A 7117-nucleotide genomic window follows, 5' to 3' on the forward strand; every position below is an offset into this window, starting at 1 on the left:
CCAGTTTAGTAGGCTCTTACACACGACTAAATTAAAACAGTACTTAGTAATTAATTCCTGGCTGGAAATGAAAAACACACTTCCAAATTAACTAGTCTTGGCTGTTAGCTTTGTCTGGAGCAGGCTAACTTCCAAAAGTAAATCCCTGTAGTAATTTATGCATCACTGCTTTTTGTGAAACTGAATCAAGTAAAAGTTAGGCCACGGTTACCTCCCTTACCTAGGCTTTATGAAACAGCAACCAGATCTGGTAACAAGTCATGGTTTCTGGTTGACATTAGTTGAAAAGTGGGGTATAGCGTGATCATCAGAAAGCTGACACAAACAACTTTCATTACGCAACTGCCTAAAACAAAATATGAACAGAGGCACTACAATAAAACAAAGGAAGAACTGTTTTACATACACTCACTTAAAGAAGAGATCTGCCAGTGTGGAGCAAAAGTCCTTAGTTTGTTTAAAGTAGTTCAGATATACTGAATAACCTGAAGGGAAAGCACGCAGAAGGTTCTCTACTAATTGTGTAGATAAAGTAACTGCATACATTAAGACCTAATTAGAAGGCTCCACCTGTGTTTGTACTTCAGACTTAGAATTAATGTGCAGCTTCTCTCTACTTAAATGACTGTATCATTACACTTCTATTTGGTTTCCAGCACATCAAGCTCAGTTCATTCATCAGCAAGTGTCTTATCTATTACCTTTTCCTATTTAAATCACAGTCACAGTGGAGGGAGGAATGGCACTTAAATATCAGAGATTTAACTTAGCAGATAAAGTGACACAGTTGGCCATAACAAGGCTATTTCAGTGAGCAGAACGGTTCATTTTCTCCCTGAATGTTTCATTCCACAATTCATCTTTGACACATAAATTGTATTTGAGCTGGATCTTCCAAGGGCTAAAGTGAAGTCCCTCCTCTGCGATGTTAAATGACCTCTGGAACAATTCGATTATGATGTCTCTCTGACAGACAGATTTATCACAGGAGTGGAGCCGTGTAATGGATATGAGCACAGCTCTGGTGACAGGAGAGAATACTGTGGGAGTTAGGAAGGAGGAGGAGGAGGAGAATCAGGAGAGAATGGACTCTAACCCCAGCCATGTAATCCATTTACATGTGTTTCCTAAGATAAATAAATGACAAATGATTTGCTTTTCCGTAGCTCTAGTGAATGTGAATTATGGTTGTAAAGCAGCAGCAGCAGCAGCATGTTGACTTCACTCAGAGCAAATGGATCCTGGAGGGGCACTTTTGGAGCAAAACTGTAATCACGGATTACATTTATGACCCTATTTGAATCAGGAGCACATCACATATATCAGTCCTGGCAACTTCCTTCCTCATATTATTAATTAAATTCTCCCTCAGCAGTTTTAATGAAACTAGATATGTTTGTTGTTGTTGTTGTTGTTATTATTTTGTTTTTCTTTTTTTTTTAGCTCTGGCTTGGAAGCCTGACACATTGTTAGCCGTGTTGACATCTCTGCAGAAATGGCACTGGGGTTTTAAAGACTGGCTGTGCCACAATCCGAGACAAACAACAAAACAAGTATTTTTTAAAATGTCACAGCTGAGGCTTAACTCTTCTATATTCACAGCGTCCTCCTGTTCTCTGCGACTGTCAGCGCTTGGCTGAACTTCGTAACACCACGCACAATGAAAAAACAAGGAAGAGTGGCCCCTGTGACATTTGTTTGGAGACCTATTTGATGTCTAGGGTTCTTTCCTGAATGGATAAAGGACGTGCGTTAACGGCACCACTGATGGAGACCTCGGCCAGGCAACAAGTGCTGACATTGTTCTTCTGCCTGCACCTTTCCATCAATCACGTTTCCCAAGTGTTTCCGGAGCGACAGAGGTGAGCCGAAAAAAGGGAGTGTGTGGAGCCTAAGGACAGCTTATCTGTCTGAAAGTGCATCAGGACAGGGAAAATAATTTGACTGGTCCTGACAGAGCTCTTAGTATGCCTTTCTGTGACACGGGCTGCTGTCAGGCTGACAATGCATGTAGATTTGTTTCCTCCTATTGCCGGGCCTCAGAATAATGCTGACACATCAAGTGGGAGAAAAAAATTAAAAGGAAACTTATCTTAACACAAAGTTACTGTGGATGTTCTGATGAGCTGAGGTAAGGACAGAAATTCCATTTCAGTGTTGGAGGGAAAAAAATAACTAAAAAGGAATATTTCTTAAGAGCAAATGCTGAGGAGGACACTCTGGCTGACAATAGGGTTATCATCAGCTGCTGTGCTCGTGTACCTTGAGCTGTCATTTTTCTCTAGTTTTCTCCTTGACTATGAGCTTTCTGCTTCTCTCACTGAATCTCGACTTTGTGTACAGACTTAAGGTGTTTCTATTCTCAGAACTGCTGCACCAAACACACCTATCAGCACAACAGCAAGACTACTCTCTTTACTTTTTGACATTTCTAAATTGGAAAAAGTTTCGGTAGGATTAACAAACTTAGCTAAGATCCTCTGCCTTTCTCTCTTAGCTTGACTGTTTTGTCTGGGATGGGTTCTTCTAATGATATGACTGTGAAACATTTACATCACCACTTCTCTCCTTTCCTAAGCACCAAAAGCGCCATTTAAATCCAAAATGAACGTGTCTGATTAATTTTACATGTGACGAACCAGTATGCAGCATGTTTATCTGTGTCTTTGTTAGCTCTTTAAGACCGTTCTAACAGAAATATGACAGACTCCATGTGGGCACATAATATATAAAACTTTAAATTATAACCATTAAAATCACCAAGGTTTTCACTGATTGTTGCTATTGTGATAAGTTCTGCTTCAGCTCCCTTCAAGTGAGTCACTTAGGCTACGTTCACACTGCAGGTCTTCATGCTCTAGTTTGATTTTTTGCTGAAATCTCGTTTTTTTGCGTGGTCGTTCACATTACATTTTAAATGCGACCTCCAACAGACTCCAGTGAAAACAGTCTCCGGTTCCCCAAATGCCCCTCATTCGCAGAAGAAGATATGACATTACACTTTGCACACAGTGTTTACAGAAGTAAATATGGATACTGTGAGTGTTAGCATGTACGTATTGACTCTGAAGTTGCTGTCCAGTCGGAGCCAACTGCACATCCAAATGGTAAAAGGTAGAAGAAGACGGTGAAAGAAACAGAACACAAATGTTAATGCTGACCTTTTTATGGAGCTGTGGCTGCTACCTCTGTGCAGAGGCAGGTGTGGATGCAGAGTTTGTGTGCACAATTTTGTTTATACTTTCACATTTGTTAGTGATTTAGTTTTCAAATATGGCGTAACTTTTTCCCAGCAGATGAAGTGTGTTTACACAGATTCAGCACAGCAGAGCAGGCTGTCACTTCGATGCTACTGAGAACACTAAAAGAAGATTGTCTTTTTTTAAGAGGACACAAGCTCCTGTGAAATCATAGTTTGTGAGTTTTTGGGGGGGCAACTAAAATATGAACAATGTCCTGTTTTTACTGTGTCAATCTCTTATACGTTTGTTTTGTTTTTCTTAGTCTTATAATTTTACCCCTCATGCATGATCAACCAAGGACACACAGAAATTCTGCTTTTAAACAGTTTTTCTCATTGTCCAAAATGTACACAGATTTTATACATGGATGTAAGAAAGAAAGAAGCAAGGTGCTGTTTGATGGGTCAGCCTATGTCTTTCTTTGATAATTTAGGGGGAAAAAAATCTAGGGTGTTATTAAAATGAGTTATCTATGTTTTAAAAGGGCATTTTATAGTCACACACCCAGAGATCCATGAAAAGGTAAACCTATCACCACCACTCACATCTACCAAACTTGCCTGAAGTCCTCAGGGAAGTTTGCAATGCAAAAGAAAACATTTAGAAAATTAAAGTTTACATAATTAGAGTTTGACTAATTTAGATAACTAGATATTACAAAATACCCAGTCAGTCAAGATTGTAAAAAGAATTTACAAACATTTAAAACAAGGTTTGTTAACTAGGTGGATGTCAAGACGTGTCTGCAGGGATTACTTAACTCCAATATGTGTAGCATAAAGGAACCCCCTCACTTTATGACCTCTGACCTACACTCATCTTTCCAGCAACTGTTCTGTATAAAAGTTCATTTTGTTATAACAGAGTATGTGGTATCTTTTAGGCAAGCATTTTTCTGAGGTTTATTAGTAAATATTGTCTTTTTTTCTTGTAAGACTCATAAAAACTTTATTTATGCATCAATGAAATCTGTTCATTTGATTGTTAAATCTTTTGAAATGTGAAACGATGATTTTTTTGTGTGCTTTTCTCTAATAAGGCATTAGTCAAACGATTTAACAAATTTTTATCACTTTTTGTCATTACAGGGGATACTGTTAACAAAACCTCTTTTGAACAAGAAGAGTTAAGCTCTGTCCTCCTGTCTGTACCTCAAAGTTGCTGATCTCATCAGAATCTGGGTGTCTGACTATGTCTCATTATGATAACTGGAGAGAGATTTCAGAATCTAACAAGAGTTAAGAAGAACCATTTGTAGATTAAGAGATACATCCAGTTATAGAAATTCTCTTAGGTTCACATCGCCCCTCCAACGCCTGACTCCATCAGCTAAAGAAGCCATCTCCGCAACATCAGGTGACCTTGGACGAGACACTGACCACTGACCATCAGTGAATTTTGGCCCCAACCTGCTTCCCTGCCGTGGTTCTGCTGAGGTTCGATCAACCTCTTTGAAACCATCCAAAGATGGAGTGACAGGTGTCCATGCAACCTTTGATTCAGTGAGGCACCTGAAGAGAAAAGCAATGGCGGCCTGGTTATGAACTTTAAGCTGATGCAAGCTGATAAACAAAACATTTAACTTCTAATCTGTTCCTTCCTCAAACTGATCAAATGATCTGACAGATTTATTAACATTCTTCTATCAAAATAGTTTAAATATTCCAAATTATTTTGTGTGTAAACCCTGAACATTTATCGTTATTCCAAATATCCTTTTTAATAGATTCTTATGTTTTAGATAAACTTACAATCAAAGTCTTCCTTCAGACCATAAAGGGTTAATTCTTACCTCAGTAAAAGTCAAAATAAGAGTCATAAAAATCTGAGTGATTACATGATGCCAAAACTCAAATGTTATTCTCAATTTCTTAGTGTTAGTTTTATTTTTGTTGCATTGATTTCATTGTTTGTTGTTGATTATTTAATAAATTCTTAAAAAGGCAATTTTGGTCTCTTTTATTGGTGATGTGTTATGATGAAAAGTTCCCTTTAATGAATGGATTCAGCCCTCAGCTGTTGAGATCTGATAAATAGTAAGTGTGAATACATCGAGTAATTAAATATTGTTGATAGATAGGTTTGATGTGGTGCCCCCTTTTAATGAGACCTTCAAACAGTAACAAAGTGAGGATCACCCTTCTCTCATCCTTTTTGTACATTTGTCTTCCTGATGCTTTACAGAAACACAGAATCCAGTAGAGTGAGAGTGAAACAAAATGTAAGAGATGTTTAATGTGGCATAATGGCATGGCTTCACGCTGGCTTCTGGCTATAAACAAACAAAAAAAGAAAAAAACTTGTTTTTGCTGTCATTTTGAAAACCTTAAAAGTCATCACATCCACCTTAAACTGGGACTGGAACCACTTTAGTAAAAAAAAAAAAAAAAAAAATTGCATGTGGAATAAACCACAACACACAAAATCCCTTTACATTTTCAGGTATTTCAAATACATTTTATTCTGGTATGAGAATAACTAAATGATAATTACAACTGGGGAAAATTCATAGCTATTGTTTATCCCTACCCTACTCTTTGATTTTTGCCAATAAAATAAAGACAATTTATTTTATTGTATAAAAGGTACTGCAAAAAATAAGTAGCTTATGATGTATGTTACAGAACAAGAGAAATTTTAAAAAGCATTTCTTTATGGTACTTAAAAACATTGCACACAGATATTTATTGTTATTATTATTGTTTATTTTGCAATGAGAATGACACAAACCTATTGGTGTTTTATTCTGGTGCAAATAAAATTACAGAAGTCCACAAAAATGGATTTCTACCTTAAGGCTATAAACAACAACAACAAATTCAAAGGATTTATAGTTTTAGGCAATATGTAAATGTGGCACACTGGCAGAATATAGACAGGCCTTCACTGACCTTATCTGAAAACACCCAAAAAAACTATTATAATGAGAAAAGAAGAGAGCAAGTGAAAGTTTTGCTTTGAATCAACACTGTCATAAAGGCTGACATGCAATTCACATGCTTAAAGACTACAATAAATGTAATAAATAAATAAGATATAAGGTAAACAAAACAAACAAAAAAAGGTGATAAATTCTGTCTGCTTTCAAACCAAAAAAGCCAGCTGTATTATCTAGACTCATGCTATGTGTAAATGTGTCATTTTCCCTTGAAATATCCACCCATTCATCCATCGATCATCCTGTACAGGCTCATGGAGATCTGTAACCTACAGTTTTGTGTGAGAGAACACGTAGCTAAAGCATCACAGGGCCAGCCTCATCTTTAAAAAGAAAGATAAGAAATGAGCACAACATATTTCACATTACATCATGTAAACCTGGTTCACTCAACCACATACATCACTTGTGATTGTTTGGAGGCTGTCCTACTACAGACCAGTAAATCTGTTTTATTAGTACAAATTTATCATTTTTTTAGTTAAAACCTGTGGGTTTTGTGTGAACTTTATTCCAAAAGGCAAAAACTACCAAAACTTTAAATTATGTGATATTTGTTGAGTGTTTCATGATTTGCAGAAAAATAAATGACACAATTTCTAAATTACTGAAGAAAAAAAATCTGAAAGTACTTCATTAAAACAGAGAAGTACAATATACCTAACCAATGGCTTTTAAGTGTCTGACAGTGAACAGAATTACAAAAAGAAAAAGAAAAATAAATACAGGTGCTGGTCATAAAATTAGAATATCATGAAAAAGTAGATTGAGTTCAGTAATTCCATTTAAAAAGTGAAACTTATATATTATATTCATACATTACATACAAACTCATATATTTCAAATGTTTATTTCGTTTAATTTTGATGATTACAAATGACAACAAATGAAAATCTCAAATTCATCATATCAGAAAATTAGAATCTTGTGAAAAGGT

The sequence above is a fragment of the Kryptolebias marmoratus genome, linkage group LG4 (assembly GCF_001649575.2).
Source record: "Kryptolebias marmoratus isolate JLee-2015 linkage group LG4, ASM164957v2, whole genome shotgun sequence".
NCBI lineage: Eukaryota > Metazoa > Chordata > Actinopteri > Cyprinodontiformes > Rivulidae > Kryptolebias > Kryptolebias marmoratus.